Source organism: Schistocerca piceifrons, chromosome 9 (genome assembly GCF_021461385.2).
Source record: "Schistocerca piceifrons isolate TAMUIC-IGC-003096 chromosome 9, iqSchPice1.1, whole genome shotgun sequence".
Classification (NCBI taxonomy): domain Eukaryota; kingdom Metazoa; phylum Arthropoda; class Insecta; order Orthoptera; family Acrididae; genus Schistocerca; species Schistocerca piceifrons.
Genome location: NC_060146.1, coordinates 4,619,460 through 4,636,804, shown reverse-complemented (window position 1 = coordinate 4,636,804; position 17,345 = coordinate 4,619,460).

The window sequence follows — 17,345 nt, the reverse complement described above, 5'->3', positions numbered from 1 at the left end:
CAAAGCATAGTCAGTAAGAAGAGTCAGTCTTCATGTACATAAGTCGGCATTGTATCTTTTGTATTTAATTCCGATGCAATTTCTGTGTTTCATCGCCAATAAGAAGGTGCAAGGAATAGAGTAAACCTGAAGTGAAGCATCGGAATCTATAACTAGTGTCACATGAAAGGTTCAAAACATAGACGGTAAGAAGAGTCAGTCTTCTTGTACTTAATTCGGCATTGTGCCTTTTGTATTTAATTCCGATGCAATTTCTGTGTTTCATCGTCAATACGAAGGTCAGAGGGATGCAGTAAACATGAAGTGAGGCATCGGAATGTATAACTAGTGTCACAGGAATGGTTCAAAACATAGTCAATAAGAAGAGTCAGTCTTCTTGTACTTAAGTCGGCATTGTGCGGTTTGTATTTAACTCCGATACAATTTCTGTGTTTCATCGTCTATAAGAAGGTCCAAGGGAGACAGTAAACCTGGAGTGAAGCATCGGAATCTGTAAATGGTGTCACAGGAATGGTTCAAATCATAGACAGTAAGATGAGTCAGTCCTCTTGTACTTATGTCGGCATTGTGCCTTTTTTATTTTATTCCGATGTAATTTCTGTATTTCATCGTCAATAAGAAGGTCCAAGGGATACAGTAAACCTAGAGTGAAGCATCGGAATCTATAACTAGTGTCACAGGAATGGTTCAAAACATAGACAGTAAGAAGAGTCAGTCTCCTTGTACTTAAGTCGGCATTGTGCCTTTTTTATATAATTCCGATGCAATTTCTGTGTTTCATCGTCAATAAGAAGGTCCAAGGGATACAGTAAACATGGAGTGAAGCATCGGAATCTATTACTAGTGTCACAGGAATGGTTCAAAGACATCGACAGTAAGCAGAGTCAGTCTTCTTGTACTTAATTCGGCATTGTGCCTTTAGTATTTAATTCCGATGCAATTTCTGTGTTTCATCGTCAATAAGAAGGTCAGAGGGATACAGTAAATCTGAAGTCAAGCATCGGAATCTGTAACTAGTGTCACAGGAATGGTTCAAAACATAGTCAGTAAGAAGAGTCAGTCTTCTTGTACTTAAGACTTCATTGTGCCTTTTGTATTTAATTCCGATGCAACTTCTGTGTTTCATCGTCAATAAGAAGATCCAAGGGATACAGTATACCTGAAGTGAAGCATCAGAATCTATAACTAGTGTCACAGGAATGGTTCAAAACAAAGTCAGTAAGAAGAGTTAGTCTTCTTGTACTTAAGCCGGCATTGTGCCTTTTGTATTTATTTACGATGCAATTTCTGTGCTTCATCGTCAATAAGAAGGTCCAAGGGATACAGTAAACCTGGAGTGAGGCATCGTAATCTATAACTAATGTCACATGAAAGGTTCAAAACATAGACAGTAAGAAGAGTCAGTCTTCTTGTACTTAATTCGGCATTGTGCCTTTTGTATTTAATTCCGATGCAATTTCTGTGTTTCATCGTCAATAAGAAGGTCAGAGGGTAACAGTAAACCTGAAGTGAAGCATCGGTATCTATAACTAGTGTCACAGGAATGGTTCAAAACATGGTCAGTAAGAAGAGTCAGTCTTCTTGAACTTAAGTCTGCATTGTGCCTTTTGTATTTAATTTCGATGCAATTTCTTTGTCTCATCGTCAATAAGAAGGTCCAAGGGATACAGTAAACCTGGAGTGAAGCATCGGAATCTTTAACTAGTGACACAGGAATGGTTCAAAACATAGACAGTAGGAAGAGTCAGTCTTCTTGAACTTAAGTCGGCATTGTGCCTCTTCTATTTATTTCCCATGCAATTGCTGTGTTTCATCGTCAATAAGAAGGTCCAAGGGATAGAGTAAACCTGAAGTGAAGCATCGGAATCTATAACTAGTGTCGCATAAATGGTTCAAAGCATAGTCAGTAAGAGGAGTCAGTCTTCTTGTACTTAAGTCGGCATTGTGCCGTTTGTATTTAATTCCGATACAATTTCCGTGTTTCATCGTCAATAAGAAGGTCCAACGGATACAGTACACCTGGAGTGAAGCATCGGAATCTGTAACTAGTGTCACAGGAATGGCTCAATCATAGTCAGTAAGAAGAGTCAGTCTTCTTATACATAATTCGGCGTTGTGCATTTTGTATTGAATTCCGATGCAATTTCTGTGTTTCATCGTCAATAAGCAGGTCCAGGTAATACAGTAAACCTGAAGTGAAGCATCGGAATATATAACTACTGTAACAGGAATGGTTTAAAACATAGACAGTGGGAAGAGTCAGTCTTCTTCTACTTATGTCGGCATTGTGACTTTCGTATTTAATTCAGATGCAATTTCTGTGTTTCATCGTCAATAAGAAGGTCAGAGGGATACAGTAAACCTGAAGTGAAGCATCGGAATCTATAACTAGTGTCACATGAACGGTTCAAAACATAGACAGTAAGTAGAGTCAGTTTCCTTGTACTTAATCCGGCATTGTGCATTTTGTATTTAATTCCGATGCAATTTCTGTGTTTCATCGTCAATAAGAAGGTCCAAGGGATACAGTAAACCTGGAGTGAAGCATCGGAATCTATAACTAGTGTCACAGGGATGGTTCAAAACATAGACAGTAAGAAGAGTCAGTATTCTTGTACTTAAGTCGGCATTGTGATATTTGTATTTAATTCCGATGCAATTTCTGTGTTTCATCATCAATAAGAAGGACCAAGGGATACAGTAAACCTGAAGTGAAGCATCAGAGTCTATAGCTAGTGTCACAGGAATGGCTCAAACGTAGTCAGTAAGAAGAGTCAGTCTTCTGATACATAAGTCGGCGTTGTGCCTTTGGTATTTAATTCCGATGCAATTTCTGTGTTTCATCGTCAATAAGAAGGTCCAAGTAAAACAGTAAAATTGAAGTTAAGCATCGGAATCCATAACTAGTGTAACAGAAATGGTTCAAAACATAGACAGTGGGAAGAGTCAGTGTTCTTGTACTTAAGTCGGCATTGTGACTTTCGTATTTAATTCCGATGCAATTTCTGTGTTTCATCGTTAATAAGACGGTCAGAGGGATACAGTAAACCTGATGTGAAGCATCGGAATCTATAAGTACTGTCACAGGAATGGTCAAAGCATAGACAGTAGGGAGAGTTAGTCTTCTTATACTTAAGTCGGCATTGTGCCTTTTTTATTTAATTCCGATGCATTTTCTGTGTTTCATCGTCAATAAGAATTTCCAAGGGATACAGTAAACCTGGAGTGAAGCATCGGAATATTTAACTAGTGTCACAGGGATGGTTAGAACATAGGCAGTAAGTATTCTTGTACTTAAGTCCGCATTGTGCCTTTTGTATGTAATTCCGATGCAATTTCTGTGTTTCATCTTCAATAAGAAGGACCAAGGGATACAGTAAACCTGAAGTGAAGCATCAGTGTCTATAGCTAGTGTCACAGGAATGGTTCAAACATAGTCAGTAAGAAGAGTCAGTCTTCTTATACATAAGTCGGCGTTGTGCGTTTTGAATTTAATTCCGATGTAATTTCTGTGTTTCATTGTCAATAAGAAGGTCCAAGGGATACATTAAACCTGGAGTGAAGCATCGGAATCTATAAGTAGTGTCCCATAAATGGTTCAAAGCATAGTCAGTAAGAAGAGTCAGTCTTCTTGTACTTAAGTCGGCATTGTGCCGTTTGTATTTAATTCCGATACAATTTCTGTGTTTCATCGTCAATAAGAAGGTCCAAGGGATACAGTAAACCTAGAGTGAAGCATCGGAATCTACAAGTAGTGTCACAGGAATGGTTCCAAACTTAGACAGTAAGAAGAGTCAGTCTTCTAGTACTTAATTCGGCATTGTGACTTTTGTATTTAATTCCGACGCAATTTCTGTGTTTCATCGTCAATAAGAACGTCAGAGGGAAACAGTAAATCTGAAGTGAAGCAAAGGAATCTATTACTAGTGTCACAGGAATTGTTCAAATCACAGTCAGTAAGAAGAGTCAGTCTTCTTGTACTAAAGTTGGCATTGTGCCTTTTGTATTTAATTCCGATGCAATTTTTATGTTTCATCGTAATAAGAAGGTCCAAAAGATACAGTAAACCTGGAGTGAAGCATCGGAATCTATAACTTGTGTCACATGAAAGGTTCAAAACATAGTCAGTAAGAAGAGTCAGTATTCTTTAACTTAAGTCGGCATTGTACCTTTTGTATTTAGTTCCGATGCAATTTCTGTGTTTCATCTTGAATACGAAGGTCCAAGGGATACACTAAACCTTTAGTGAAGCGTCAGAGTGTATAACTAGTGTCACAGGAATGGTTCAAAGCATAGTCAGTAAGAAGAGTCAGTCTTCATGTACATAAGTCGGCATTGTATCTTTTGTATTTAATTCCGATGCAATTTCTGTGTTTCATCGCCAATAAGAAGGTGCAAGGAATACAGTAAACCTGAAGTGAAGCATCGGAATCTATAACTAGTGTCACATGAAAGGTTCAAAACATAGACAGTAAGAAGAGTCAGTCTTCTTGTACTTAATTCGGCATTGTGCCTTTTGTATTTAATTCCGATGCAATTTCTGTGTTTCATCGTCAATACGAAGGTCAGAGGGATGCAGTAAACATGAAGTGAGGCATCGGAATGTATAACTAGTGTCACAGGAATGGTTCAAAGCATAGTCAATAAGAAGAGTCAGTCTTCTTGTACTTATGTCGGCATTGTGCGGTTTGTATTTAATTCCGATACAATTTCTGTGTTTCATCGTCTATAAGAAGGTCCAAGGGACACAGTAAACCTGGAGTGAAGCATCGGAATCTGTAAATAGTGTCACAGGAATGGTTCAAATCATAGACAGTAAGATGAGTCAGTCCTCTTGTACTTATGTCGGCATTGTGCCTTTTTTATTTTATTCCGATGTAATTTCTGTATTTCATCGTCAATAAGAAGGTCCAAGGGATACAGTAAACCTAGAGTGAAGCATCGGAATCTATAACTAGTGTCACAGGAATGGTTCAAAACATAGACAGTAAGAAGAGTCAGTCTTCTTGTACTTAAGTCGGCATTGTGCCTTTTTTATATAATTCCGATGCAATTTCTGTGTTTCATCGTCAATAAGCAGGTCCAAGTAATACAGTAAACCTGAAGTGAAGCATCGGAATCCATAACTACTGTAACAGGAATGGTTTAAAACATAGACAGTGGGAAGAGTCAGTCTTCTTCTACTTAAGTCGGCATTGTGACTTGCGTATTTAATTCCGATGCAATTTCTGTGTTTCATCGTCAATAAGAAGGTCAGAGGGATACAGTAAACCTGAAGTGAAGCATCGGAATCTATAACTAGTGTCACATGAATGGTTCAAAACATAGATAGTAAGAAGAGTCAGTTTCCTTGTACTTAATCCGGCATTGTGCATTTTGTATTTAATTCCGATGCAATTTCTTTGTTTCATCGTCAATAAGAAGGACCAAGGGATACAGTAAACCTGAAGTGAAGCATCAGAGTCTATAGCTAGTGTCACAGGAATGGCTCAAACGTAGTCAGTAAGAAGAGTCAGTCTTCTGATACATAAGTCGGCGTTGTGCCTTTGGTATTTAATTCCGATGCAATTGATGTGTTTCATCGTCAATAAGAAGGTCCAAGTAAAACAGTAAAATTGAAGTGAAGCATCGGAATCCATAACTAGTGTAACAGAAATGGTTCAAAACATAGACAGTGGAAAGAGTCAGTGTTCTTGTACTTAAGTCGGCATTGTGACTTTCGTATTTAATTCCGATGCAATTTCTGTGTTTCATCGTTAATAAGAAGGTCAGAGGGATACAGTAAACCTGAAGTGAAGCATCGGAATATATAACTAGTGTCACAGGGATGGTTAGAACATAGGCAGTAAGTATTCTTGTACTTAAGTCCGCATTGTGCCTTTTGTATTTAATCCCGATGCAATTTCTGTGTTTCATCTTCAATAAGAAGGACCAAGGGATACAGTAAACCTGAAGTGAAGCATCAGTGTCTATAGCTAGTGTCACAGGAATGGTTCAAACATAGTCAGTAAGAAGAGTCAGTCTTCTTATACATAAGTCGGCGTAGTGCGTTTTGTATTTAATTCCGATGTAATTTCTGTGTTTCATTGTCAATAAGAAGGTCAGAGGGATACAGAAAATCTGAAGTCAAGCATCGGAATCTATAACTAGTGTCACAGGAATGGTTCAAAACATAGTCAGTAAGAAGAGTCAGTCTTCTTGTACTTAAGACGGCATTGTGCCTTTTGTATTTAATTCCGACGCAACTTGTGTGTTTCATCGTCAATAAGAAGGTGCAAGGGATACAGTATACCTGGAGTGAAGCATAAGAATCTATAACTAGTGTCACAGGAATGTTTCAAAACATAGTCAGTAAGAAGAGTCTGTCTTCTTGTACTTAAGTCGCCATTGTGCCTTTTGTATTTAATTCCGATGCACTTTCTGTGTTTCATCGTCAATAAGAAGGTCCAAGGGATACATTAAACCTGGAGTGAAGCATCGGAATCTATAACTAATGTCCCATAAATGGTTCAAAGCATAGTCAGTAAGAAGAGTCAGTCTTCTTGTACTTAAGTCGGCATTGTGCCGTTTGTATTTAATTCCGATACAATTTCTGTGTTTCATCGTCAATAAGAAGGTCCAAGGGATACAGTAAACCTAGAGTGAAGCATCGGAATCTACAAGTAGTGTCACAGGAATGGTTCCAAACATAGACAGTAAGAAGAGTCAGTCTTCGTGTACTTAATTCGGCATTGTGACTTTTGTATTTAATTCCGATTCAATTTCTGTGTTTCATCGTCAATAAGAACTTCAGAGGGAAACAGTAAATCTGAAGTGAAGCAACGGAATCTATTACTAGTGTCACAGGAATTGTTCAAAGCACAGTCAGAAGAAGAGTCAGTCTTCTTGTACTAAAGTCGGCATTGTGCCTTTTGTATTTAATTCCGATGCAATTTTTATGTTTCATCGTAATAAGAAGGTCCAAAAGATACAGTAAACCTGGAGTGAAGCATCGGAATCTATAACTTGTGTCACATGAAATGTTCAAAACATAGTCAGTAAGAAGAGTCAGTATTCTTTAACTTAAGTCGGCATTGTGCCTTTTGTATTTAGTTCCGATGCAATTTCTGTGTTTCATCTTCAATACGAAGGTCCAAGGGATACAGTAAACATGTAGTGAAGCGTCAGAGTCTATAACTAGTGTCACAGGAATGGTTCAAAGCATAGTCAGTAAGAAGAGTCAGTCTTCATGTACATAAGTCGGCATTGTATCTTTTGTATTTAATTCCGATGCAATTTCTGTGTTTCATCGCCAATAAGAAGGTGCAAGGAATACAGTAAACCTGAAGTGAAGCATCGGAATCTATAACTAGTGTCACATGAAAGGTTCAAAACATAGACAGTAAGAAGAGTCAGTCTTCTTGTACTTAATTCGGCATTGTGCCTTTTGTATTTAATTCCGATGCAATTTCTGTGTTTCATCGTCAATACGAAGGTCTGAGGGATGCAGTAAACATGAAGTGAGGCATCGGAATGTATAACTAGTGTCACAGGAATGGTTCAAAACATAGTCAATAAGAAGAGTCAGTCTTCTTGTACTTAAGTCGGCATTGTGCGGTTTGTATTTAATTCCGATACAATTTCTGTGTTTCATCGTCTATAAGAAGGTCCAAGGGATACAGTAAACCTGGAGTGAAGCATCGGAATCTGTAAATAGTGTCACAGGAATGGTTCAAATCATAGACAGTAAGATGAGTCAGTCCTCTTGTACTTATGTCGGCATTGTGCCTTTTTTATTTTATTCCGATGTAATTTCTGTATTTCATCGTCAATAAGAAGGTCCAAGGGATACAGTAAACCTAGAGTGAAGCATCGTAATCTATAACTAGTGTCACAGGAATGGTTCAAAACATAGACAGTAAGAAGAGTCAGTCTTCTTGTACTTAAGTCGGCATTGTGCCTTTTTTTGTATAATTCCGATGCAATTTCTGTGTTTCATCGTCAATAAGAAGGTCCAAGGGATACAGTAAACCTGGAGTAAAGCATCGGAATCTATAACTAGTGTCACAGGAATGGTTCAAAGACATCGACAGTAAGAAGAGTCAGTCTTCTTGTACTTAATTCGGCATTGTGCCTTTAGTATTTAATTCCGATGCAATTTCTGTGTTTCATCATCAATAAGAAGGTCGGAGGGATACAGTATATCTGAAGTCAAGCATCGGAATCTATAACTAGTGTCACAGGAATGGTTCAAAACATAGTCAGTAAGAAGAGTCAGTCTTCTTGTACTTAAGACTTCATTGTGCCTTTTGTATTTAATTCCGATGCAACTTCTGTGTTTCATCGTCAATAAGAAGATCCAGTAAACCTGAAGTGAAGCATCAGAATCTATAACTAGTGTCACAGGAATGGTTCAAAACAAAGTCAGTAAGAAGAGTCAGTCTTCTTGTACTTAAGCCGGCATTGTGCCTTTTGTATTTATTTACGATGCAATTTCTGTGTTTCATCGTCAATAAGAAGGTCCAAGGGATACAGTAAACCTGAAGTGAAGCACCGGCATCTATAACTAGTGTCACATGAATGGTTCAAATCATAGTCAGTAAGAAGAATCAGTCTTCTTGTACTTAAGTCGCCATTGTGCCTTTTGTATTTAATTCCGATGCAATTTCTGTGTTTCATCGTCAATAAGAAGGTCCAAGGGATACAGTAAAACTGGAGTGAGGCATCGGAATCTATAACTAGTGTCACATGAAAGGTTCAAAACATAGACAGTAAGAAGAGTCAGTCTTCTTGTACTTAATTCGGCATTGTGCCTTTTGTATTTAATTCCGATGCAATTCCTGTGTTTCATCGTCAATAAGAAGGTCAGAGGGTTACAGTAAACCTGAAGTGAAGCATCGGTATCTATAACTAGTGTCACAGGATTGGTTCAAAACATGGTCAGTAAGAAGAGTCAGTCTTCTTGAACTTAAGTCGGCATTGTGCCTTTTGTATTTAATTCCGATGCAATTTCTGTGTCTCATCGTCAATAAGAAGGTCCAACGGATACAGTACACCTGGAGTGAAGCATCGGAATCTGTAACTAGTGTCACAGGAATGGCTCAATCATAGTCAGTAAGAAGAGTCAGTCTTCTTATACATAATTCGGCGTTGTGCATTTTGTATTGAATTCCGATGCAATTTCTGTGTTTCATCGTCAATAAGCAGGTCCAAGTAATACAGTAAACCTGAAGTGAAGCATCGGAATCCATAACTACTGTAACAGGAATGGTTTAAAACATAGACAGTGGGAAGAGTCAGTCTTCTTCTACTTAAGTCGGCATTGTGACTTTCGTATTTAATTCCGATGCAATTTCTGTGGTTCATCGTCAATAAGAAGGTCAGAGGGATACAGTAAACCCGAAGTGAAGCATCGGAATCTATAACTAGTGTCACATGAATGGTTCAAAACATAGACAGTAAGAAGAGTCAGTTTCCTTGTACTTAATCCGGCATTGTGCATTTTGTATTTAATTCCGATGCATTTTCTTTGTTTCATCGTCAATAAGAAGGTCCAACGGATACAGTAAACCTGGAGTGAAGCATCGGAATCTATAACTAGTGTCACAGGGATGGTACAAAACATAGACAGTAAGAAGAGTCAGTATTCTTGTACTTAAGTCGGCATTGTGATATTTGTATTTAATTCCGATGCAATTTCTGTGTTCATCTTCAATAAGAAGGACCAAGGGATACAGTAAACCTGAAGTGAAGCATCAGAGTCTATAGCTAGTGTCACAGGAATGGCTCAAACGTAGTCAGTAAGAAGAGTCAGTCTTCTGATACATAAGTCGGCGTTGTACCTTTGGTATTTAATTCCGATGCAATTTCTGTGTTTCATCGTCAATAAGAAGGTCCAAGTATAACAGTAAAATTGAAGTGAAGCATCGGAATCCATAACTAGTGTAACAGAAATGGTTCAAAACATAGACAGTGGGAAGAGTCAGTGTTCTTGTACTTAAGTCGGCATTGTGACTTTCGTATTTAATTCCGATGCAATTTCTGTGTTTCATCGTTAATAAGAAGGTCAGAGGGATACAGTAAACCTGAAGTGAAGCATCGGAATCTATAAGTACTGTCACAGGAATGGTCAAAGCATAGACAGTAGGGAGAGTTAGTCTTCTTGTACTTAAGTCGGCATTGTGCCTTTTTTATTTAATTCCGATGCATTTTCTGTGTTTCATCGTCAATAAGAATTTCCAAGGGATACAGTAAACCTGGAGTGAAGCATCGGAATATATAACTAGTGTCACAGGGATGGTTAGAACATAGGCAGTAAGTATTCTTGTACTTAAGTCCGCATTGTGCCTTTTGTATTTCATTCCGATGCAATTTCTGTGTTTCATCTTCAATAAGAAGGACCAAGGGATACAGTAAACCTGAAGTGAAGCATCAGTGTCTATAGCTAGTGTCACAGGAATGGTTCAAACATAGTCAGTAAGAAGAGTCAGTCTTCTTATACATAAGTCGGCGTTGTGCGTTTTGTATTTAATTCCGATGTAATTTCTGTGTTTCATTGTCAATAAGAAGGTCAGAGGGATACAGAAAATCTGAAGTCAAGCATCGGAATCTATAACTAGTGTCACAGGAATAATTCAAAACATAGTCAGTAAGAAGAGTCAGTCTTCTTGTACTTAAGACGGCATTGTGCCTTTTGTATTTAATTCCGATGCACTTTCTGTGTTTCATCGTCAATAAGAAGGTCCAAGGGATACAGTAAACCGAGAGTGAAACATCGGAATCTACAAGTAGTGTCACAGGAATGGTTCCAAACATAGACAGTAAGAAGAGTCAGCCTTCTTGTACTTAATTCGGCATTGTGACTTTTGTATTTAATTCCGACGCAATTTCTGTGTTTCATCGTCAATAAGAACGTCAGAGGGATACAGTAAATCTGAAGTGAAGCATCGGAATCTATAACTAGTGTCACAGGAATGGTTCAAAACACAGTCAGTAAGAAGAGTCAGTCTTCTTGTACTAAAGTCGCCATTGTGCCTTATGTATTTCATTCCGATGCAATTTCTATGTTTCATCGTCAATAAGAAGGTCTAAGGGATACAGTAAACCTGGAGTGAAGCATCGGAATCTATAACTAGTGTCACAGGAATGAATCAAAACATAGTCAGTAAGAAGAGTCAGTGTTCTTGTACTAAAGTCGGCATTGTGCCTTTTGTATTTAATTCCGATGCAATTTCTGTGTTTCATCGTCAATAAGAAGGTCCAAGGGATACAGTAAACCTGGAGTGAAGCATCGTAATCTATAACTAGTGTCACAGGGATGGTTCAGAACATAGACAGTAAGAATAGTCTGTATTCTTTTACTTAAGTCGGCATTGTGCCTTTTGTATTTAGTTCCGATGCAGTTTCTATGTTTCATCTTCAGTAAGAAGGTCCAAGGGATACAGTAAACCTGAAGTGAAGCATCAGAGTCTATAACTAGTGTTACAGGAATGGTTCAAAACATAGTCAGTAAGAAGAGTCAGTCTTCTTGTACATAACTCGGCATGGTATCTTCTGTATTTAATTCCGATGCAATTTCTTTGTTTCATTGTTAATAAGAAGGTGCAGGGGATACAGTAAACCTGAAGTGAAGCATCGGAATCTATAACTAGTGTCACAGGGATGGTTCAAAACATAGACAGTAAGAGGAGTCAGCCTTCTTGCACTTAAGTCGGCATTGTGTCTTTTCTATTTAATTCCGATGCAATTGCTGTGTATCATCGTCAATAAGATGGTCCAAGGGATACAGTAAACCCGTCAGTCTTCTTGAACGTAAGTCATTATTGCGCCTTTCGTATTTCATTCCGATGCAATTTCTGTGTTTCATCGTCAATAAGAAGGTCAAAGGGAACAGTAAACCTGGAGTGAAGCATCGGAATCTTTAACTAGTGTCACATAAATGGTTCAAAGCATAGTCAGTAAGAAGAGTCAGTCTTCTTGTACTTAAGTCGGCATTGTGCGGTTTGTATTTAATTCCGATACAATTTCTGTGTTTCATCGTCAATAAGAAGGTCCAAGGGATACAGTAAACCTGGAGTGATGCATCAGAGTCTATTGCTAGTGTCACAGGAATGGTTCAAACATAGTCAGTAAGAAGAGTCAGTCTTCTTATACATAAGTCGGCGTTGTGCCTTTTGTATTTAATTCCGATGCAATTTCTGTGTTTCATCGTCAATAAGAAAGTCCAAGTAATACAGTAAACCTGAAGTGAAGCATCGGAATCCATAACTAGTGTAACAGGTATGGTTCAAAACATAGACAGTGGGAAGAGTCAGTCTTCTTGTACTTAAGTCGGCATTGTGACTTTCGTATATAATTCCGATGCAATTTCTGTGTTTCAACGTCGATAAGAAGGTCAGAGGGATACAGTAAACCTAGAGTGAAGCATCGGAATCTACAACTAGTGTCACAGGAATGGTTCAAAACATAGACAGTAAGAAGATTTAGTCTTCTTGTACTTAATTCGGCATTGTGCCTTTGGTATTTAATTCCGACGCAATTTCTGTGTTTCATCGTCAATAAGAACGTCAGAGGGATACAGTAAATCTGAAGTGAAGCATCGGAATCTATAACTAGTGTCACAGGAATGGTTCAAAACACAGTCAGTAAGAAGAGTCAGTCTTCTTGTACTAAAGTCGCCATTGTGCCTTATGTATTTCATTCCGATGCAATTTCTATGTTTCATCGTCAATAAGAAGGTCTAAGGGATACAGTAAACCTGGAGTGAAGCATCGGAATCTATAACTAGTGTCACAGGAATGAATCAAAACATAGTCAGTAAGAAGAGTCAGTGTTCTTGTACTAAAGTCGGCATTGTGCCTTTTGTATTTAATTCCGATGCAATTTCTGTGTTTCATCGTCAATAAGAAGGTCCAAGGGATACAGTAAACCTGGAGTGAAGCATCGTAATCTATAACTAGTGTCACAGGGATGGTTCAGAACATAGACAGTAAGAATAGTCTGTATTCTTTTACTTAAGTCGGCATTGTGCCTTTTGTATTTAGTTCCGATGCAGTTTCTGTGTTTCATCTTCAGTAAGAAGGTCCAAGGGATACAGTAAACCTGAAGTGAAGCATCAGAGTCTATAACTAGTGTCACAGGAATGGTTCAAAACATAGTCAGTAAGAAGAGTCAGTCTTCTTGTACATAACTCGGCATGGTATCTTCTGTATTTAATTCCGATGCAATTTCTTTGTTTCATCGTTAATAAGAAGGTGCAGGGGATACAGTAAACCTGAAGTGAAGCATCGGAATCTATAACTAGTGTCACAGGGATGGTTCAAAACATAGACAGTAAGAGGAGTCAGTCTTCTTGCACTTAAGTCGGCATTGTGTCTTTTCTATTTAATTCCGATGCAATTGCTGTGTATCATCGTCAATAAGATGGTCCAAGGGATACAGTAAACCCGTCAGTCTTCTTGAACGTAAGTCATTATTGCGCCTTTCGTATTTAATTCCGATGCAATTTCTGTGTTTCATCGTCAATAAGAAGGTCAAAGGGAACAGTAAACCTGGAGTGAAGCATCGGAATCTTTAACTAGTGTCACATAAATGGTTCAAAGCATAGTCAGTAAGAAGAGTCAGTCTTCTTGTACTTAAGTCGGCATTGTGCGGTTTGTATTTAATTCTGATACAATTTCTGTGTTTCATCGTCAATAAGAAGGTCCAAGGGATACAGTAAACCTCGAGTGAACCATCGGAATCTGTAAATAGTGTCACAGGAATGGTTCAAATCATAGACAGTAAGATGAGTCAGTTGTCTTGTACTTATGTCGGCATTGTGCATTTTATTTTATTCTGATGCAATTTCTGTATTTCATCGTCAATAAGAAGGACCAAGGGATACAGTAAACCGAGAGTGAAGCATCGGAATCTATAACTAGTGTCACAGGAATGGTTCAAAACATAGACAGTAAGAAGAGTCAATCTTCTTGTACTTAATTCGGCATTGTATCTTTTGTATATAATTCCGATGCAATTTCTTTGTTTCATCGCCAATAAGAAGGTGCAAGGGATACAGTAAACCTGAAGTTAAGCATCGGAATCTATAACTAGTGTCACATGAAAGGTTCAAAACATAGACAGTAAGATGAGTCAGTCTTCTTGTACTTAATTCGGCATTGTGCGTTTTGTATTTAATTCCGATGCAATTTCTGTGTTTCATCGTCAATACGAAGGTCAGAGGGATACAGTAAACATGAAGTGAGGCATCGGAATCTATAACTAGTGTCACAGGAATGGTTCAAAACATAGTCAATGAGAAGAGTCAGTCTTCTTGAACGTAAGTCGGCATTGTGCCTTTCGTATTTAATTCCGATGCAATTTCTGTGTTTCATCGTCAATAAGAAGGTCCAAGGGAACAGTAAACCAGGAGTGAAGCATCGGAATCTTTAACTAGTGACACAGGAATGGTTCAAAACATAGACAGTAGGAAGAGTCAGTCTTCTTGCTCTTAAGTCGGCATTGTGTCTTTTCTATTTAATTCCGATGCAATTGCTGTGTTTCATCGTCAATAAGAAGGTCCAAGGGATACAGTAAACCTGAAGTGAAGCATCGGAATCTATAACTAGTGTCACATAAATGGTTCAAAGCATAGTCAGTAAGAAGAGTCAGTCTTCTTGTACTAAAGTCGGCATTGTACATTTTCTATTTAATTCCGATGCAATTTCAGTGTTTCATCGACAATAAGAAGGTCAGAGGGATACAGTAAACCTGAAGTGAAGCATCGGAATCTATAACTAGTGTCACAGGAATGGTTCAAAACATAGTCAGTAAGAAGAGTCAGTCTTCATGTACATAAGTCGGCATTGTATCTTTTGTATTTAATTCCGATGCAATTTCTGTGTTTCATCGCCAATAAGAAGGTGCAAGGGATACAGTAGACCTGAAGTGAAGCATCGGAATCTATAACTAGTGTCACATGAAAGTTTCAAAACATAGACAGTAAGAAGAGTCAGTCTTCTTGTACTAAAGTCGGCATTGTGCCTTTTGTATTTAATTCCGATGCAATTTCTGTGTTTCATCGTCAACAAGAAGGTCCAAGGGAACAGTAAACCTGGAATGAAGCATCGTAATCTTTAACTAGTGACACAGGAATGGTTCAAAACATAGACAGTAGGAAGAGTCAGTCTTCTTGCTCTTAAGTCGGCATTGTGTCTTTTCTATTTAATTCCGATGCAATTGCTGTGTTTCATCGTCAATAAGAAGGTCCAAGGGATACAGTAAACCTGAAGTGAAGCATCGGAATCTATAACTAGTGTCACATAAATGGTTCAAAGCATAGTCAGTAAGAAGAGTCAGTCTTCTTGTACTAAAGTCGGCATTGTGCATTTTGTATTTAATTCCGATGCAATTTCAGTGTTTCATCGTCAATAAGAAGGTCAGAGGGATACAGTAAACCTGAAGTGAAGCATCGGAATCTATAACTAGTGTCACAGGAATGGTTCAAAACATAGTCAGTAAGAAGAGTCAGTCTTCATGTACATAAGTCGGCATTGTATCTTTTGTATTTAATTCCGATGCAATTTCTGTGTTTCATCGCCAATAAGAAGGTGCAAGGGATACAGTAAACCTGAAGTGAAGCATCGGAATCTATAACTAGTGTCACATGAAAGTTTCAAAACATAGACAGTTAGAAGAGTCAGTCTTCTTGTACTAAAGTCGGCATTGTGCCTTTTGTATTTAATTCCGATGCAATTTCTGTGTTTCATCGTCAATAAGAAGGTCCAAGGGAACAGTAAACCTGGAGTGAAGCATCGTAATCTTTAACTAGTGACACAGGAATGGTTCAAAACATAGACAGTAGGAAGAGTCAGTCTTCTTGAACTTAAGTCGGCATTGTGTCTTTTCTATTTAATTCCGATGCAATTTCTGAGGTTCATCGTCAATAAGAAGGTCCAAGGGATACAGTAAACCTGAAGTGAAGCATCGGAATCTATAACTAGTGTCACATAAATGGTTCAAAGCATAGTTAGTAAGAAGAGTCAGTCTTCTTGTACTTAAGTCGGCATTGTGCCGTTTGTATTTAATTCCGATACAATATCTGTGTTTCATCGTCAATAAGAAGGTCCAAGGGATACAGTAAACCTGGACTGAAGCATCGGAATCTGTAACTAGTGTCACAGGAATGGTTCAGATCATAGACAGTAAGATGAGTCAGTCCTCGTGTACTTATGTCGGCATTGTGCCTTTTGTATTTAATTCCGATGCAATTTCTGTGTTTCATCGTCAATAATAAGGTCCAAGGGCTACAGTAAACCTAGAGTGAAGCATCGGAATCCATAACTAGTGTCACAGGAATGGTTCAAAACATAGACAGTAAGAAGAGTCAGTCTTCTTGTACTTAATTCGGCATTGTGCCTTTTGTATTTAATTCCGACGCAATCTCTGTGTTTCATCGTCAATAATAACCTCAGAGGAATACGGTAAATCTGAAGTGAAGCATCTGAATCTATAACTAGTGTCACAGGAATGGTTCAAAACACAGTCAGTAAGAAGAGTCAGTCTTCTTGTACTAAAGTTGGCATTGTGCCTTTTGTATTCAATTCCGACGCAATTTCTGTGTTTCATCGTCAATAAGAAGGTCCAAGGGATACACTAAACCTGGAGTGAAGCATCGGAATCTGTAACTACTGTCAAAGGAATGAATCAAATCATAGTCAGTAAGAAGAGTCTGTCTTCTTGTACTAAGGTCGGCATTGTGCATTTTGTATTTAATTTCGATGAAATATCAGTGTTTCATCGTCAATAAGAAGGTCCAAGGGATACAGTAAACCTGGAGTGAAGCATCGGATTCAATAACTAGTGTCACAGGAATGGTTCAAAGCATAGTCAGTAAGAAGAGTCAGTCTTCTTGTACTTAAGTCGGCATTGTGCCTTTTTTATATAATTCCGATGCAATGTCTGTGTTTCATCGTCAATAAGAAGGTCCAAGGGATACAGTAAACCTGGAGTGAAGCATCGGAATCTATAACTAGTGTCACAGGAATAGTTCAAAACATAGTCAGTAAGAAAAGTCAGTCTTCTTGTAATGAAGTCGGCATTGTGCCTTTTGTATTTATTTCCGATGCAATTTCTGTGTTTCATCGTCAATAAGAATGTCCAAGGGATAGAGTAAAACTGAAGTGAAACACCGGAATCTATAACAAGTGTCACATGAATGGTTCAAAACATAGTCAGTAAGAAGAGTCAGTATTCTTGTACTTAAGTCCTCATTGTGCCTTTTGGATTTAATTCCGATGCAATTTCTGTGTTTCATCGTCAATAAGAAGGTCCAAGGGATACAGTAAACCTGGAGTGAAGCATCGGAATCTATAACTAGTGTCACA